The sequence below is a fragment of the Monodelphis domestica genome, chromosome 6 (genome assembly GCF_027887165.1).
Source record: "Monodelphis domestica isolate mMonDom1 chromosome 6, mMonDom1.pri, whole genome shotgun sequence".
NCBI lineage: Eukaryota > Metazoa > Chordata > Mammalia > Didelphimorphia > Didelphidae > Monodelphis > Monodelphis domestica.
Window position 1 is genome coordinate 50,144,353 of NC_077232.1, and position 20,123 is coordinate 50,164,475.

Consider the following 20,123-nt stretch of genomic DNA (forward strand, 5'->3'; position numbering starts at 1 on the left):
GGGTTAGGGTCAATTACAGTTTCCAGCTTATTTTTCTGTTATTTACATTTATTTTATATTTCCCCTTAACTTTTTGAGTACCTAATATATTCACAAACTAGGCTGCACAGTGGACAGAGTACAAGGCCTGAAGTCAGGTAGACTCATCTTTCTGATTTCAAATTTGATTTCAAAGCTGTGTGACCCTGTGGAAATAATTTAGAATGAGCTGGAAAAGGAAACTGTAAACCACTCTAGCTTTTTGTTCAGGTGCTAAGTTCACTGAAAAATCACTGAACAACAAAATATATTCAAAACATTCTTCTGTTATAAATATGTCAGAAATTATTATAAACATGATTATCCAAGAGAAACAAATTCTCACATTGGCTGTGTCCAGAAATCTGTCTCTTCTTTTTCTCCCCTCCCTTTCATCTGTCCCTACTCCTCAAGAAGGCAGATAATATGATATAGGTTGTCTCTCTCTCTCTCTCTCTCTCTCTCTCTCTCTCTCTCTCTCTCTCTCTCTCTCTGTCTATATATATATATATATATATATATATATATATATAATCATATATTTCCCTGATCATTATGCTGTGAAATGACACATTTCTTAAACTACTGAAAAATTCTTGGAGAAAATAAAGTAAAGTATGTTTTAAGACTCTTGAGAGATGGATTTGAAGATGGAGCACTTGGGTACTGAAAATGAAATGCGAAATTTGGTAACAGCTAGTGGTAGAGACTTGGTAGAACATAAGGAGTGTAAAGAGGACTGGTAGGAAAGGAAGATTAGACATGACTTTATTATGCTGAAGAAGATTTTTAAAAGCTAAGGATAAGTTTGTATTTTTTTTGCGTCATATCATCATTTGTTCTATACGTCCATGTTTATCTTCCTTCCTTCCTGCATTTGATCATTATCTTATCTTCAATTTTTTGGGGGGATTTTTTATGATTGATATTCTTTAGGAGTACAGAGGTAACATTTTCTTCTGGATATAATGGTGTATGTTTTTCTGCCTTTATGAATATAGTCATTACCTAAGAGGCAAACGGACAGGAAATTGCTATTTAAAGGAACAGATGATTATGACTTAAGTGCTTATTATCGGTGCCTATGACATAATTAATTAGCATAATGGTTCTTAGAATAGAGGAAAATTTTAGAGCTAGAAGCAGGTTAAAGATTATTTAATTCAAACTCCATTGTTTTGCAGATGAAGAAACTGACAGACTGAATGAGGCAAAGTATGACTTACTTGAGATCATACAGGTATGGACAGAATCCAGGATTTGCATCCAGGTATGCCATTTTCTAATGGGCTTTACACAATATTAATAATGACAATATAATAAACATTTGTGGTGGTGAGAACAAATCAATCTCTCCCCAAGGCATGGGTATCTACACGGGTGAGAGCTGGTAATATTCTATCTTCTTTTTCTACATGGTCTAGACAGCAATCCTAGTCCATTTGAATAAACTACAAGAGTTGTTCTCAAGGGATGGTGGGGAATGGAGGATGAATTGGAAAAAGATTGGGGTATTCTTCCTGAAACCCTAGGATGTGCAGAAGTGAATAGGAGATTCTCTGCCTAGACACTGGGAGTGGCAGAAGGAAAATGGTAGTGTTTCCATTAGGCTACATGTTGTTGGGGATAAACTTGATTCTAGGTAAGATGAAGAGAATGTTCCTCTAAGCCCTAACAGACAACTTCTGTGAGGAGTGGGACTGTAAGGACCCTCAATAAAAAGGCCTTAAAATAACAGAAGTGCATATTTGATTGCAAAAATGCCTGGATGTTTTTATCTTAGTCCTTACAGGAACCAACAGAGAATTGGTGCACTGAGGAAGATTATGAGAATCATATGCTAAGACTTGAGAAGGTAGTGTAGAACTTTGGAGGACAATGAATCAGACTGGTAAAGAAAGGACTATCTTCTAGGATCAGAGGATTTTCCAGTGGAACTATGAACGACTATATTAGAAAGTTAGCAAAGGGGAACTGTAACCAGAAATATCTACTAAGACTGGAAGTAGATGAGAACAGCCAGATGTGACCAATGTGATGGTGACAGATGTTTTGTAGAGGGGAAACACTGATGTGGAGGATCTATTGCTGACCTTCTAAGAGCAAGAGCCCAAACTAGGACATTAAGTCATGGAGAATGTATAGATCTCCAGAAGTTAAGTTGCTCTCCTGATGGGTATGTGCATGTGTATGGGGTCCAGGCTCTACTTTTTATGGTCTTAGATATAAGTCCTCTATTTTTCCATTAACTTATTAATAAAGCTTCTATGTTTAAAGCTTTGTGAACCAAATGCATGTAAGGGGAGACTGTGATTACCCTTTTGGGTGTTAGATATTGAAGTGTTGTAATAATTAAATTAGTTTCTAGTAATAAAAATATCATATTTTATGAGGTTTATTAAAGCTTATTAGAAATCAAGGATACAAAATAATAAACCACATGCCTAGGGCTGATTAGCCCATTCACAGCTTACTTACTACATGTTGCCATGTCTGGGTGGAGGAAGAGAGAGGCTGAAGTAGGCGTTACAGCCAGTTTAAATACAAATTGTGATCTTGCCTAGGTGGGGACTAAGGTGAGATTATAGGGAATTCTGGGAAGTACCAAGGACTTCTGGGGATTGAAGTCTGGGGTTCAAATCTCCATTTTACAGTGTTCAATTTAATGATACAGAGAAATATCAGAAGAAATCATCTGGTTCATGGTCAACATAATTATTAAATGTCTATTGTATTTAGAATGCTGTGCCAAACTATGGGAGGGAGAGGCAAAGTTTATATAAGACATGGTCCATGGTCTTTAAGAGTTTGTTTGGAGGATAAGACTGTAATATAGGTAGTATAATAAACAATGTTACATGATAAATATGTTACAAGATAAAGTCCTATGTAAAATCTGAAGGGGAAGTTATTGCTGATCAGAGCAGATGGCATCGAGTTGGACTTTCAGAAAGAATAATATTTTAACAGACAAATAAAGGAAGGTAGGGAGTTTTACCCTTATTTATGACCAAATTATAAATCAAGTACAGAGAACAGTACAGTTTGCCTAATACTGTCTTTAGATTCTTAAATGCAAGACAAAGACATTTGGGCTTTATTATACAGGTAATAGGATATCATGAATATTTTGAGCAGAGAAGAGATACATGAGGAAGATTATTTAGATTATAGAGGGAAGTCCATGGCAACCAGAAATTCTGAAGGATGATTCCAGTCAAATGGGCAGCAAGATAATAAAAAACCTCAACTAGGGTAGTGATCATGAAAATACAGGAGGGAATAGATTCAAGAGATGTTTGGGAGATATACTTTTTAAACAACCCTTACCTTCTGTCTTAAGATCAATACTGTATATTGGTTCCAAGGCAGAAGAGTGGTAAGGGCTAGGCAATTAAGTGACTTGCCCAGGGTCACACAGCTGGGAAGTATCTGAGGTCATATTTGAACCCAGGACCTCCTGTCCACTGAGCCACCCAGCTGCCTCCTGGGAGACAGAATTGATAGTTCCTAGGGACTACATTAAATATTCTCCAAACTGAAGAGTCAAATAGAACACCGAGATTTTGAATATGGGACAAACAAAACAGATAAAGATTGGAATGGAACAGGAATGGTTAAGTCAGAAGCAGAACCAGGATTAAGGGGAAAGTAAATGAGCTTGGTTTGGAGCATGTGTAGGTGATGATATGCCATCCAAGTGGAGACCATGTGACAGCATCACATGGGACTGAGGAGTCCGCTTATTTTTCTAAAACAGAACGCCTAGGTGTATTTCCAATAGAACCACTAGGTGGAAGTACTGCCCTAAGAACTTTCTTGCTTGGGAAGGAAAGAGCTTAGAATTTTCTAGTCTTTTCTTCTGTGGGAAAAATTTAGCTTCCTTGTGAGAGGTGAGGTAGGGAGGGGAGTAGGGAAAGTCAAGGAACATTATGTTGAATATATAACTGAGTTGTACAGCAAAACCTCTTTCCTCTTCCTTGGCTATTTTTGGGCATTAGAACAAGTCTCTAGACTTTTTAAATATTTATATTTAATATATTTAAATAATATTCATATTTATATAATATAATATTTATATAATTATATAAAATATATTTATTTTATTATTTACTATTTATTATTACTTATAATATACATTTATAAAATTAGTTATTTTATATAAAATATATTTACATAATTATATAAATTACATTTATATAATATAATATTTAATTATATTTAATAATAATACATATTATTTATATATTCAAAAATATATATTCTATATATAAATCATAAACATGTGTATCCTTTTTGCATAAGTTGAAATTTAAAAGTGATCAAGATAAAATAATTTAAAAAATTTTTGTTAATGTATAAAACCTTTTCTGCACTCACTAAATATTAATAGTAACATAAATTATATGATTAACATTATAACATATATGATAACATTATAAAGTGTTATTTCTGTGAGGACAATTCATTTGAATGCGATTATTTTTGAACATTAATTTTTTCATGCTTTGTGATACAATTCAAAGATATGATTTGAAGTTTAGATTATTCTGACACTTGGGCTTCATGGTTATCATAGCTAAAAAAAGATACTTTACAAAGATGCTTTGGTCCAAAGGGCAAAAGTTTTAATACTCATTTTCCAAGCTTACCTACTGATCTTAATCAAAGATTTTTATAGAAACTTGGCCGGTAAATTTCTGTTTTTCTTGAGGTCAATCAGTTGTTCTTGTAATCTATTTGTAAGATATCACATTTTTATGGTTTTTAAAAAATGAATACATGGATTCAAAGTCTAATGAAATTCTTGTTTTGGAAAATTTTCCAGACGGTTAGGAAATCCTGCTTCCATATTTGTAAAGTGGGCATATAGGATAGGTTTTGTTTTTTTTTTTAAAGAAGTGACATACCTACATGATTTTTTAGCAGTCCAGAAATGAGAGATGATATACTCGGTGTCATATTTTAGGGAGAGCAAGAAGAATGAGGTTTGAGAAAAGACAAGAAATCATTTGTAACTGAAGTGAGAGGTTTCAGTTGAGTGAAAGATGGAGGACAGCGAATTACTTGAGAAATTGGAAGATTGGAAGCATAGTGGGGCCCTTGAAGGAAATAGAAGTTGGGGAGAAGGGTATAAAGAATGTATATATAAATGTATTTACATATATTTATACAAACATATACATGTATACATATACACACACATATATAAAATGAAACATGTAATACAGATTGCAACCCATCCGTATCTGCTGATTTCTGTCTCCTTAATCTGTCCAAAGGCAAACAAAGGTTGAGCTGTGTGGCTCTTACTCAAGACTGACTGGGAACATAGTCTAGAGCCCTTGAAATAATAATGATGTGGTATGGCCAAGGATGTGTATATGTCTCCATTTGCTAACTGCATAACTATGAGCAAATGACTCATCTTTCTAAGCCTCATCTGTGGGTCTAAAGGTTGCCTATGTTCCCGGTAGCAGCTAAGTGCCTTTAGGGACCAATGTCTCAGCACAGAAGGGGAGAGGCTGAGACCCTGCCCAGACAGGGGAAGCCAGTTCTGAGATGGGGGGGAAATGGAAGTGTAATGTTGCTTGTTAATGGGAAAAGGGGATGGTATAATTGTATTGGAGACAAGTCTTTTAATTAGCTATGGATTGAGAGGAGTGTGGAATTCCATTGCTATTCCCATTCTATGATCCAGCTACCCTTTGGATTATTGTAAGGGCTCATGATGGGGAAAGGTACCCCACTTTTGAGACCACTGCCCCAGTGTCTACATCTGTAGTGTGCCACAAGTGAAAGCTTTTCCCTTCTCAGAATTTTAGTGCACAGCTTTGCTTCTTTTATGAGACATTCCATGAGCTTCGTGCACTGTTTGTTCCCAAGAAGAGTCCTTTGTCCTTTGAAGGGAAATCTGGGAAATGTAGAGAATCCCATTCCCTGCAGGATTCCATATGGAATACTGGGGCTCTTTAATACAAGAGACTCAGCTAGCTCTGGGGATAAGCAACTGATATTTTTGGCATTAAAGTTGGCTTTTCTGGCTGCTATCAATTACCCCATAGCAAGAGCTTAGCCTTTGGGGACCAGACTTTATTTTCCTTGCAAGTAATACCAGGAGTAACTGTGTATTTATACTGCATATAAAATAGCATTAATTTAAACAGAATATAGACTGATTTAGTGAGCTATAAATATTCAGCATGATTTTCTGACTTTGTACAGATTTTCTAAAAAATGCTTCAATAAGGAGACTTATAGGAAAACAAATAGAGTCTTAGAAGGTCCACAAATTCTGCTAAATGGGGTCAGTGAATGGAGTGCTGGACTCGGGAGTCAGAAGTTAATCAACTAATATTAAGCATTTACTAGGTGACAATCACTGTGATAGCTGCCAGGATACAAATCAACCAATCAACAAGAATAATATTAAGTCCCTACTGTATGAGAAGAGTGGGGGCTACAGTGGTGATGCAGTGAATGAAGCATTGGGCTTGGAATCAGGAAGATCTAAATTCAAATTTGGCCTCAAATGCTTCCTAGCTGGGTGACCCTGTGTGACACTGAACCCTGTCTGCCTCAGTTTCCTCATTTGTAAAATGAACTGGAGAAGGAAATGGCAAACCACTCCAGTATTTATGCAAGAAAACCCAAATGGTGTCATGAAGAATGGGAAGTGACTGAAAAATAACTGAACAAATTATAGCAAGGATGGAGTTACCAAAATTAAATAGTCCCTGTCCTCAAGGAACTTACATTCTATCAAGGGAGACAATATATATGTAAATAAGTACAAAGTAATTGGGGGAGAGGGACATTAACATCTGGGGAAATGGGAAAAAAAACTAGATCTGGGTTTGAATCATGCCTTACATTTATTAAATATAGTATAACCATGGACAAGTGACTTAATAGTTTTGAACCTCATCTATGAAATGGGGATAATGATACCTACTTCAGCAGTAGAGAAATGGAGTCAGGAGGACCTAGACTCAAGTCCTGCCTCTAACATGTACTGGCTGACCGACTGAGAACTTAAAGGAAATGGAAAGAAGCATTTATTAAGTACCTACTAGGTGGTAGGCACTGCTACAAATATTTTAGAAATATCTCATTTGATCATTAGTCTTTCAGTGCTCTAAGCAACTCTCTTATGAATCCCTGGCATTTAGTAAATGCTTTATCTAATCTCAAGGTTATAAATTACACAGGTATTACTAAGCTGAATTGGTGGAATGAGTTTCCACTGGAAACTCCCCAAATGGATAAATTCACTGGTGGTGGTAACAGGGCTTGAGGAGGAGTGGAGTGGAGAGGAGAGGAGCCCCTACCTCCAAGGGTTGTCGTGAGGAACAAATGAGACAAAGTATGTGAAGAGCTTTGCAGTCGATAAAAGTGGTAGAATTGTCTGTTTTTTCATTGCCAAAACAAAAGAAAACAAAACAAAAATTGAGTTTAAGGAATTATTTACTTCTACATGGTATTGAGATGATCCTGTTTCTCTAAGGTTATGCCAATGAGGCAAGGATTCTGGGAAGTCCAAATGAAGAAGAAGACTTTAAACACATGCAAGTGATGGATATCTCTTGAATAAATTTAATGAAGGTAAACTGAGTCACATACTTCCAAGCAAAATCAGTTTATTAACAGTGATGTGTATGACCAGGTCAGACTGGTCACCTCAGGGAAGTCAGTGAGAAGGCAGGAGCATATTCTTTGCTGACATATAAGAAAAAAGGGTGACGATAATTGAGGAACATTACAATTGACTGTACTAAGAAAAGTAGGCTGACATTCAGGTTAATCGTGCCCCTTTCTGACAATTAAGGAGTGTTAATTGTTCTGTGGCACCTGTTTGTATCTTGTAATCTTTTTTAGGAGGAATAAAGCTACCAGATTTGCTCTCTCCTTGGAAGAGATACAGTCTTCTCTAATACTGGCAAAGATGGAGAGGATGTCTTTTGGTCTCCTTGGAAGAGATAGTCTCCTCTAATACTGGCAAAGACAGATGGGATATCTTTTGGGGATGATAACTTTGGGAACTTAGAAGTATCCCAAAGATTACTTTTTGAGACATAACTTCTTTTAATTATATCTTTAAACTATCTCAAAGGGAAAGTAAAATTCCTGAGCTCAACTCAAGGATGAGCAAGGTAGTTTTAGGCAGATACAGAATTAGCTATGAAATTAATACAGCATAAAATCCATTATACTATAGAATTAATACAGTAGACATGAGGTAATATTAATTTTGATCTTTTCAGATGCTGATTTTTATTCTAGCTAAGTATAGAAAGACTTATTAACAATGAAGAGATTGCTTTTTTTGTTTGTTTAATTAAAAAATTTTAAAGCTGCCACTGTTGACAAAGATGGTCTACATTGGGCATGGAGGGAAAGGAATCTGTACTGTTTATGGGATCAGAGTTGAGCTGAGGGTTCCTCACTGGGAAAAATCAAAGATCTCTGTAGCCATTGGAGAGTCAGCTTCATTAGATGAAAAGCAGGCCATATATTTTAAGTTTTAGAGAGGTGTAGTCTCAGCATTCTGTCAATTTAAATGGACCTTCATGTTTTCTACATACCTCATATAAACAGGAGATTTAGGCCATTTCATCAAACTTGGCAGAACTTAAAATTTTTTTTAGATAGCCTTTCATGTAATAAAATTGAATTCCCTTACTGTTATTCCCTTGAGAGGTTTCGTACTCGAATTCGATCCAACAAACGTATGTTAAACTCCTACTATTCACCAAGTTTTCCACCAAATCCTTTTGCAATGATTCATTGTTGTGTGGAGGTGACCCTGGGATATTGAGAGCAATTGCTGGATTTTGCCAAAATAGAAAAGCATTGAATAAGGTCTGGTAACAAATAATCAGCTTTCCAAGGACCAGACTAGCTTTTACACAGTGCTTCATAATAATCTTGGGAAGTAGGTGCCATTATTATCTCTATTTTATGGTTGAGGAAACTGAAGAAGAAGGAGGTTAAGATAAAAGAAGGAAGATTGAATTTTGGTTTTCCTGACTCAAAGTCTAGTCCTCCATTTACTACCTAGTTTCCTTTAAATATAAAGAGATGTCACTAGTTAGCCATTAGTACAGGGTATGGAATATAGTGAGTACTGAATGAATGCTTATTGATTGGACAATAAATATTTGTTAAATATCTACTATGTGTCAGACACTGTGCTAAGCACTGGGGAAAAGAAAAGAGGTAAAAGATAGTCCTTGCCCTCAATGGGCTCCCAGTCTAATGAGGGAGACAACATAACTAATGGGCTGGCTACTTGATGATGAGTTCTTTGGTTATGGCAAGCTCTGAAAGAAATTAAAATTCAAAATTGTTCTAAGTCCTATATAGCACCCCCTCTTTCCACAGTGACAGGGCCTGAGTGGTGGTAAAAGGGCAAAGAATGCCCATGATTTTTAGACCATAAATTTTAACTCATCTACTGGTATTCTAGATGGGAGAACTTTGTTGGGTTCCAGTAAGGAGGAAATGCTGTTGGAAGAATCATAATAATCTTGAAATTTTTGCTTTAAAAGAAATCTGAAGAGGGGCAGCTGGGTACCTCAGTGGATTGAAATACAGGCCTAGAGAAGGGAGGTCCTAGGTTCAAATCTGGTCTCAGACACTTCCCAGATGTGTGACCCTGGGCAAGTCACTTAACCCCCATTGCCTAGCCCTTACAACTCTTTGACTCCAAGATGGAAGGTGAGGGTTTAAAAAAAAAAAGAAATCAGAAGAAGATAAGATTAGTTGGTCATGGGGTGAGATGGGAGAATGACAGATGGAGAACCTGAATGTTTCACTGGTAAGAGTAAGGGAAGATTTCTGTCATGATTGTGGAGATTCTACCACTTGTGGAGAACGTATGGAAGGGGATGGACAAGCTTAATTACAATTAAGTTGTAATCTGTATTGATGGAAGGAAGATATAAATCAATGAAATCACTTCAATTTAGTGTCATATTCAGGGGAATAAATATCTGGAAAGGAATTGTGGAAGGCTTTCAATGAATATGTTATATTTTAATCTTAGAGGTAGCCATTAAACTGTGAAAAGGGAAATTACATGATTTGATCTATGTTTTAAGGAATATCAGTTTGATAGCTCTGGGGATGATAGATCAGTTGGGGAGAGATGCTGTAAGTAAGTATAGAAAGCAATGAATACCTGCGATTTATATAGTATTTTAAGATTTGCAAAGCACTACATATATCTGTAAATCTATATCATATTATTTGATCCTCACAAGAATACTCTGTTGTGTACACTGTTATTATCCTTATTTTATAGCTCAAAAAATTGAGATCAGCAAAGGTTATATGAATTGCCCAGGGTCACCCAGCTAGTCATCATCTTTGGAGTGATTCAAATTCAGGTCTTATTTGTTTCAACTCTACTTTTCAATACAATAGAGTTCAGTTGAAATATTACCAGGTCCTTCCTTAGGAGAGAGATCTTAGAAGTTGAGAGAAGGGAGTAGATTTGAAAACTGTTCTTCATTGAGGTTGACATTGTTCAGAGTGGGAGGGATGATATCCTTGAGGGTAGCTTTCATAGCTGGTCACAGAAGAGAAGCCATATTTCTGTTGTGTGGAGAATATCTGGGAAAACATAGCAGGGAAATGCTGTGGGGTATTAGTGATTAATCATGCTTGCCAAAGAATAAGACTCAGAAATGGGTTTCTTGAATTCTCTGATCTTTGTAACTTCTGACAATATTTCTCATCTGACCTTATTCACCAGACTTGATGTTTGATGACTTTTATCCTGTCCAAGTTTCAAATCCATCCTCAAAGGACAGAGATTTTCCTGTGCTGAAGATATTCCAAAGGCCTGCCTTGGGCTTGAAGGCAATTTCTTAAGAGAACCTCTGTAAAAGAGTTTGTGGTCATGGAGAGACCACATCATTGATCTCTCAAATGTGTGGCCTCTCAAAGATTTATTCTGCTTGTTGACATTTTACATCATCCCCAAAGAGTCTCTTCCATTGGTCCTGACTATTCTTCATCCAGTTGGCTTTTTTCTCATTGGTGGTTGAATTGCTCCCAGTAAATCAATCCATTCTCATAATTTCTAGTTCAAACACATGAAAATGGCCTCAACTGACTGAAAGCCAGGATGCCTGGGCAACTATATAACATGATAAGCTGAACCATATCATGTGGTAAAAGAAAGTCAGTGAGTTGGTAACTTTGTGCAAAATCAACAGAGGAATTCAAAATGCACTAATGGGTTGTGTTTCTAAATGACCCTAGTTTCTGGCAACAGGTCCCACCCAGTTCCTTTCTTTCTAGTGGCCCAGAGCTTCCTAGGGTGACTCATTGAGTCATTGAGGCAGCTGTTGGCTCCCAAGTGAATGGCAGATTTAGATGTGACAGCGAAATGGTTGAGTGGAATGAATGCTAGTGGGTTTTGTAATCTGTCTCTGATACTTGTATAATTATTGGAAAGTCCTTGAACCCACTGGGCCTCAGTTCCCTCATCTGTAAAATGGGAATAATAATATTTGTGTCATAAAGCTTGAGAGATTATATATATATACATATATATATATAATATCTTAAAGCATTAAGTAAATGTTAGGGTTTATTTATTTTGATTTTGCCTACTTAGATCTTAGGCTATATAAACTAGAAGGGATCACAGAGTATAAAATGTTAGCCTCTCTTCTGACATCCAGTATCATGTTACTAATCTTAGTATCTCTTCTTTAACCTACTTTCTATTTTAGTATGGATTCCAAGATAGGAGAGTGGTAAGGGTTAGGCAATGGGAGTTAAGTGACTTGCCCAAGATCACATAGGTAGGAAGTATTTGTGGCTGGATTTGAACTTAGGTCTCCCTGACTTCAGGCCCAGTTCTCTATCTGCTGAACCACTTGGTTGCCTCCATCTGCTTTTATATAAAACCTATTTGAGTCTCTATTGGAAATCATTTTTTTTTTAATTTAGTGTATAGATATAATTTGCATTTCCTTATTTGTATTTATTTTTCCTCAGTAGAATGTAAACTTCTAGGGTCAGGGTCTATTGTTGTTTTTGCCTTTGTTATCTCTTGTGTGTGTGTATAGTGTAGTTCCTGGAACACAGCACATATTTAATAACTTTTTCTCAAGTACATGAATGATCTAAGAACAAATAGTATCATTGTCTAAAAGTGACCATAAAGAACAACTGGTCCATATGTAAAATAACAGATGAAGAAACTAAGGCTTGGAGATGGAAATTCTGAGCCTCTTCTACTGGTGACATGGCTGCCTTTAGTTTGGCTGTATGATAGGGTGAAAAGAATGCTGGATTTAGAGTGAAAGGACCTAGATTCCGAGTTAATTAACCTCTATGGGCCTCAGTTTCCTCATCCACAAAGTGAAGGATTGAGCTAGTATTGTTATTATCATAAAATTAACAATCTGAGTCACTTCCGGCATTCTTCTTATAATCCCTCTGATTTTGAGTTCTAGGCTGCCAAGATGCAATCTTTCATTACTGAGTATTATTACTTCTTCTCTTATACCCATCTATGTCAAGCTTATCCCTCTCCCCCTCTGTCCTCTTTTTACATTGTGAAAATTCCCTGGAACTTTTAGACTGTCCTTCATAGTCGAACCCCCCTGCCCCCAATTTTCCTTTATATGTTCTATATTTAATTAATTAATGATAGAAAAATTCATGTGTTATGTTCTCTAACAGAATTTATTTTTATTTTTACCAAATTGCATATGTTAATAATTTTCCACGTAAGTTTCTCTAAGTTATTTGATTAAACTTGTCTCCTTCCTTTCCTTTCTTTCCTCCTCATGGAGCTGGCAAGTGATACAATCTGGGTTATACATGTATTATCATGCAAAACACATACCCAAGTCAAGTAAAAAATCATCTATTTTCATCTCATTCATTTCATTTCAGGCTCCTTGAGAGCAATATTTTTGATTTTCATTTTTATATCTCTAGTTCCTACCATAGTGCTGGGAATACAGTGGGTGCTTATTAATGTATGTTAAAGGGCAACTAGGTGACTCAGTGGATAGTGTGCCAGGACTGGATACAGCAGATCCAGGTTTCAAATCTGACCCTACACACTTCCTACCTATTGACCCTGGGCAAGTCACTTCACCCTATCTGTCTAGCCCTTACCACTCTTCTGCCTTGGAACTGATATATAGTATTAATTCTAAGGCAAAAATTAAGGGTTTTAAAAAAATAAATGCATGTTAAGTGGTTGCTGAGTTGATTAGATGGACTTTAAGGTCTTGAACTGCTCTAAATCAACATTTCTATGACCAAATAATGGGAGGTCTTAGACTGAGTAATTATTTCTGGGACTGGCACTTGGGGAAACTGAGTGTAAAAAGTAATGTGTTCATCTCCTCTTGACTTTCTGGATGGGAGTGTTTGAGGGACATCTGGGCTTAGTAACTCATCCCCCTACAGTTTCAGTAGATGGCAGAGTGTTTCCACTAAATCATTTACAGACGCAGTGGGAGACTACTTCTCTTAGACACCAGCCACTGCTGAGGCTGCTGCCCTTGGAAGCCCATCTGAATTTTACAAGTAATGGGAAGGAGCCCAGGTTTAATTGAGGGCAGCAGCCTCCACTGGCTTCCAGAGTTCTGCCCTTTTCAAGTCCTCATGGTGACATCTGGCTGAAGAAGCTGCTCCTTGGCCATTGTGGAGGCAGAGAAGAGGGTGGGGTATGTGGCTGACTGGAGAGGGGACCTTGAATTCTGAGTGTCTGCCCATTTCTGCACCTGGTGAAATATTCTGGACGTCACTGGCAAGAGGAGGTGCCACCCACAGAAACTGTAAACCTAGACTCAGAAGATGTAGAGGCACACTGAACCCCCAAGGCTTAAGACGTGATGAAGCCATTCTCTTCCCTGGGCGGCCAGCAGTTCTTTGGGGAGATTATATTTTTATCAAATTTGGAGCACTCTAGTTTAATCTTCCTCCCCTACTTTATGTCCAGGCAGTTCAAAGTGGCATTTAAGATCACATAAAATCATAATAAAACCTTTTCCATTCTGCTTCTAGTGGAGGACATGGCTTCTCTATTTATTTTCACACTAATAGTTTTTGTAAACTAGTCCAAGCTCTGTTCATGCTGGTCCCATTTACTCTGATGCAACAACAGAGGTTTTTAGTTAAGTCTATTGCAAAGATGGCCAATGCTTTTTTTTTTTTAAGTGTTTTTGAAACTATGTTCATTTCAGCATTTATTAAGTGCCTACTGTATATGAAGCGCTCTATAATAAGCCCTTAGGGGAGAGACCAAGATGGTTAAAATATGGTCCCTGCTATCATGGACCTTTTAGAAAACTGAGATATTCACAAGAGGAAGGAAATGTGAAATTTGGGAAAAGTCTCTCTTTTAACCTTTCTTTACCTTTTTCCTTAGTTTGGATTCCAAGATAGAAAAGTGGTGAGGGCTAGGCAATGGGAAATGAGTGAAAAGAACTCTGGTGAAATATTCTGGACTCTCCTGGCAACAGACGGTGCCACCCACAGCAAATGAAAAATCAGACTCAGAAGACAAGGATATATGTTGATCCCCGGTCGGATTTCATAATGGAATTCCTAAATCAGAATGGAAATGAAGGGATCAGTTTGGGGGCTTTCTATCTGCCTCCTAGGCCAGGGATTTAACCTCTGGTTGTTTTGTTATTCAGGTGTCTGGTTCACTTGGAGTACTGGGGGCTCTAGAGCCGAACCTGCTTCCATTTCCCAGATGCTGGAGGTGATGGGAGGCATGGAGGGAGACAGGAGGAGGGACTAAGGAAGAAAGTCCTATATTCAAGCTAGCTACTTGGAGGTGTGATCCCTGAGGATTTTGATCCTGCAGTTGAGTTGGGACGAGTAAGTGAGGGAAATGCAAAGCAGAGAGTGCTCAGGGTCTATAATCATATTGTAAAATGGAGATTCGAACCCCAGACTTCAATCCCCAGAAGTCCTTGGTACTTCCCAGAATTCCCTATAATCTCACCTGAGTCCCCACCTGGGCGAGATCACATTTTGTATTTAAACTGGCTGTAACACCTACTTCAGCCTCTCTCTTCCTCTACTCAGACATGGCAAGATGTAGTGAGTAAAATGTGAATGGGCTAACCAGTCCTAGGCACGTGGTTTATCATTTTGTATCCTTGATTTCTAATAATCTTTAATAAACCTCTTAAAATAGAATACTTTTATTACAAGAGACTAATTTAACTTTTACAATATCTAGTTTACCAAAAATAAAATTGGAGAGGATGTCATGTGCAATGGGAGAGAGCTCTGCATCTGGAATCAGACCTGGGTTTGAATCCTGGCTCTGCCACTTACCAGCTATGTAACTAGGCCAAGTCATTTTATTATTCTGATTCTCAGTTTCCTTAACTGTAAAATGAGGAGATTTGATCCGATGATGTTCAGCTCTAAATAAGTGGTTTATGAATTTTGCCTTTTTTTAAAACAACAGTTCAAGTGCTAACAGAATGTTTTCCCCGCATCAGTCTTGTGTGGAAGGGAACCACATTTTACAAATGAGGAAACTGAGAGCTTTAGAGATCTTAAATAACTTACCGAAGAGTACATAACTATTTAGTGTCAGAAGCAGGATCTAATTCTGTTCCCCCAACAAGTACAATACTGTTTATTGTATTACACAAGGAACACAGGTGGCAACAGATTAGACAAAAGATGGAGACTTTGCATGTATTGAGTCTAGTGTAGATGACCCAGAGTAGAACAGTTTGTAGTGACAGCTAGATGGTACAGTAGACAGAGTCATCTTTCTTCAAATCTGGCCTCAGATACTTACTCTGTGACCCTGGGCAAGATACTTAATTCTGTTTGCCTCAGTTTCCTTATCTATAAAATGAGTTGGAGAAGGAAATGGCAAACATAGCTGTGTAATCCTGGGCAAGTCACTTCACTCTGTTTGCCTCAGTTTCCTTATCTGTAAAATGAGTTGGAGAAGGAAATGGCAAACATAGCTGTGTAATCCTGGGCAAGTCACTTCACCCTGTTTGCCTCAGTTTCCTTATCTGTAAAATGAGTTGGAGAAGGAAATGGCAAACATAGCTGCGTAATCCTGGGCAAGTCACTTCACCCTGTTTGCCTCAGTTTCCTTATCTGTAAAATGAGTTGGAGAAGGAAATGGCAAACATAGCTGCGTAATCCTGGGCAAGTCACTTCACCCTGTTTGCCTCAGTTTCCTTATCTGTAAAATGAGTTGGAATAGGAAATGGCAAACATAGCTGCGTAATCCTGGGCAAGTCACTTTACCCTGTTTGCCTCAGTTTCCTTATCTGTAAAATGAGTTGGAGAAGGAAATGGCAAACATAGCTGCGTAATCCTGGGCAAGTCACTTCACCCTGTTTGCCTCAGTTTCCTTATCTGTAAAATGAGTTGGAGAAGGAAATGGCAAACATAGCTGTGTAATCCTGGGCAAGTCACTTCACCCTGTTTGCTTCAGTTTCTTCATCTATAAAATGAACTGGAGAAGGAAATGGCAAGCCACTCTGGTATCTTTGTCAAGAAAACTCCATGGGGGCATGAAGAATTGGACACGAATGAAACAACTAACAAGAGTAGTATTCAATAAGCATAAAAAGCAGGTAGGTACCATCTGATGGAGGGTGTATTAATTAGAATCTTGAACCCTTGGACTACTTTTCCACAATTCCCTTTTCCCTTTCTGCACCTGTGTCCTTGTTGTTTGTATATAGTGGGTGTTGCTCTGTCCTCTCGCTCTCTTTTCCATGTGGGAAGCTGGTGAGCTCTCTCAGTTTCTCTAACCTTTTACATTCCCTTTGCTTCAAGTTAAATATTAATAAATATAATACTTGGAGTATTGAATATTCACTTTTAAAATTTACAAGGGCCTTGAGTGCCCTAAAGTTAAGAAGTTGGGATTTTAATTAGTAGGCAACAAAAGGGTTTACAGTCACCAGGCCACATGTGTGGAATAATGCATAAGGGAGACTGATCTGGCAGTTTGTCCTCCTTGACCAGGCATGGAAACAGGAAAGTTTCCCCCAGATCTTGGGATGAAGTCTTATCCAAATGGACAAGACATTGAACTAAATAAAAATGGCCATTTTGGGGCTGACAAATTCAAATCAGATCATAGTAGAAACATAGTTATATAAAGGCAGTACCTAAAATATGAGCTTCCATATGATTCTTTGTTTAGGAGTAACTGAAAGAGGTTAGATGATACTTTGGCAAATAATCAGGTGGCAGAGGATGGATAAGAAATATAAAAATGTAATTTAGTCTCTGATCTCCCAACAACATTCATTTCTGTTCCAGTGATTAACTTATAGACTCAGCCTTTTCTTGGGGATCTTAGGGAAGAAAATAAAAACTGAAAAAAGTTAAATCTTTTTGGCATTTAAAAATAATAAAATATTATAGTTTCTTATCCTTAGAACCCAGGCCAAAGGCAGACATATGTGTAGAATATGTGGATATGTTTTTATGGACTCTTTTTATACCCAAGAAATGCTTCATACATCCAATCAAGCCCTGGTGATGCCCATTTAAGCAAAGTGGGCCCAAGTGAAAGAGGATTCCATTGTTCAAAGATCAAAGGGAATTAATTATGTTGAATATCTTGATTAAATGTATGGGGGGGGATATTTTGACTTCTTAAATGAGTGTTTCAGAAAAGGCATAAAGAGGATATTCCAGATGTAGGAGAGACTCTAAATGCACACTCTAATGCAAATACCAACAACATGGAAATGGGTTTGAATCAAGAACACATGTGATACCCAGTGGAATCGTGTGTCGGCTATGGGAGAGGGAAAGGTGGTGGGAGGGGGTACATGGAGGAAAAGAAAATGATCTTTGTTTCCAGTGAATAATGTTTGGAAATGACCAAATAAAATAATGTTTAAAGTGAAAAAAAAAAGAATTTCAAACCAAAACAAGATACTGAAATAAAGGAATCCTGGGGGAAAAAAAAAGAATCTGGGCCTGAAAGTCAGAAAGATTCATCTCCCTGAGTTCAAACCTGGTCTCAGAGACTTCCTAGTTGTATTATCCTGGACAAGTTACTTCATCTTGTTTGCCTCAATTTTCTCTTCTGTAAAATGAGTAGGAAAAAGAAATTGTAAACCATTCCAGTATCCTTGTCTGGAAAACCCCAAATAGGGTGTCAAAGAGTCAGACATGACTGAAATGACTGAACAACATCCTGGGATGTTCTCAAGTTAACCTGATTGTTAAATTTTCATTGTAAGCATTCCCATCTCAGATATTAACAAAGGTTACAAGTCAGGGATCGATCGATTTGTTACTTTGTTGGTTGTCTAGACTTAAAGTGATGGAGAAATTGTTAATAATAATAACTCAAGGGGGCCAGTTGGGTAGCTCAGTGGATCAGTCCTAGGTTCAAATATGGCCTCAGACACTTTCTAGTTGTGTGACCCTGGGGAAGTCACTTGACCCCCATTGTCTAGCCCTTACCACTCTTCTGCCTTGGAGCGAATACACAGTATTGATTTCAAGAAGAAGATACGGGTTTAAAAAAAATAATAATAACTCAAGGATGTTACACATGCATTTTCTAGGAGAGTCAGTTGTGAAACATTAACATTCTGCTGCTTTTAGTGACAGGCACAGTGCAAGGTTTTGGGGTAGCAGAGATAAAAAGGCAAAAAAAGTCCTTGCCCTTGCCATGGTACAATGGAAGGAAAACTGGCTCTAGACTCAGAATACCTGGGTTCAAATAAAATATCTTTTCCTGAAATGATTTTCCTTCTTACCTCTAACTCTGAACTTCCCTGACTTCTTTCAAGGTTCACCTCAAATCGGACCTACTTGAGAATGCTACAATTGTTGACACTACTCGGGTCTGAGTCTATGATCTCAATTTCCTCATCTGTAAAACGAGGAGTTTGGAAAGATAGCCATGAGAGTCCCTTTTAGGTTGAAGTCTGCTCTATAACAGGGCATTTTTTAGTTGGGGATAGATTTCAGGCATCCGATGACTTTGGATGGGCATAAAAACTCCCATATCTTTAGTTTCACTAATCTTCAAAAAAAATTTATAGTGTAATATTAAAAAATCATTAATATACCAAATGTAATATGCTAAATGTAATATTTAGAAGTTTGTTTGGAAATATATTATTAGTTTAAAAAAGATTATTGTGGTTGCCATTTATAAAAATAATTAACCCTTAAGTCACAAGGATGATAGTAGCTTTTAACAATTTAATTTTAATATAAATAAAGTCTAAGAAAGAAATAAGGAGAGAAATAGAAAAAATATTTCCTAGCCTGCCATCCTAATCTTACCAGCCCATGAGGGTGTCTTCTGCCCCAGCCACCAAAGCTGAATCTTAGACAAGCCCCCAGCCAAAAATCTCCAGAGAAAAGCCAGCCTCCTCTACAATCTCATTTTTATAGTCCTCCTTCTCCATGTACCCTCCTTTCCCTCTGTGCTGGTCTATCAAATCTCAGGAACCAATCAAAATTCTCTCTGACCACACCTGAAACCCCTAGTTCCAGGTGGCTAATGGGCTGGCTCTGACCAGCAGGAAGTTCATGATCTTGGGAGGAAGGGGTTCCCTTTACACAATAGCTTCATTCATTCATTCATTCATTCATTCATTCATTTATTCACTCATTTATTTATTTATTAATTTATTTATATGTTAATATTGTACTATTTGTGCATATTGTGATAAGGAATTTAGAGGAAGAAAATCAGGTTGGCAGCAAAAGGGAATGGAATTGGATGTACTTACACAATCAGGGATAAACCTATTTAGAATTTTGGAAGGAAGGGGGTCTGGGAATTCCAACAGTCAAGCTGAGGTGAGTTGGTTGGAGGCTGGAGGTTGGAAGCCAACTCTGAGCTCCTGATGATCTCTAATCTTCCCAAGAACCATTCCTGCTCCATTTCTGTCATCAATTGAAGCTGCTGCCTGATTCCTCTCTACTTCTGTATATAAAGAGCTAACCTGAGAGGGGAAGAAGCTTGAATTTCTTAAGGGAGCCTCTGAGGGGGTTTCTTCCCAGTTTCCTAAACTACAAGTCTATTCTAATAAACTCTTTTTTTAGTTCATGTGCCTCTGTTTCCAGATGACTTATTTTGC

At 37.5% G+C, this 20,123-nt stretch overlaps 1 long non-coding RNA gene across 1 annotated transcript in view; it reads left to right on the forward strand.

Annotated features, from left to right (window-relative positions):
• LOC103099035 (uncharacterized) overlaps positions 1-20,123 on the forward strand; it is a 113,408-nt gene that overhangs the window by 15,850 nt on the left and 77,435 nt on the right. The window contains exon 2 of the long non-coding RNA XR_008912767.1: positions 1,203-1,288. This is a non-coding gene — a long non-coding RNA (uncharacterized LOC103099035). The remainder of the gene's footprint in view (positions 1-1,202; positions 1,289-20,123) is intronic.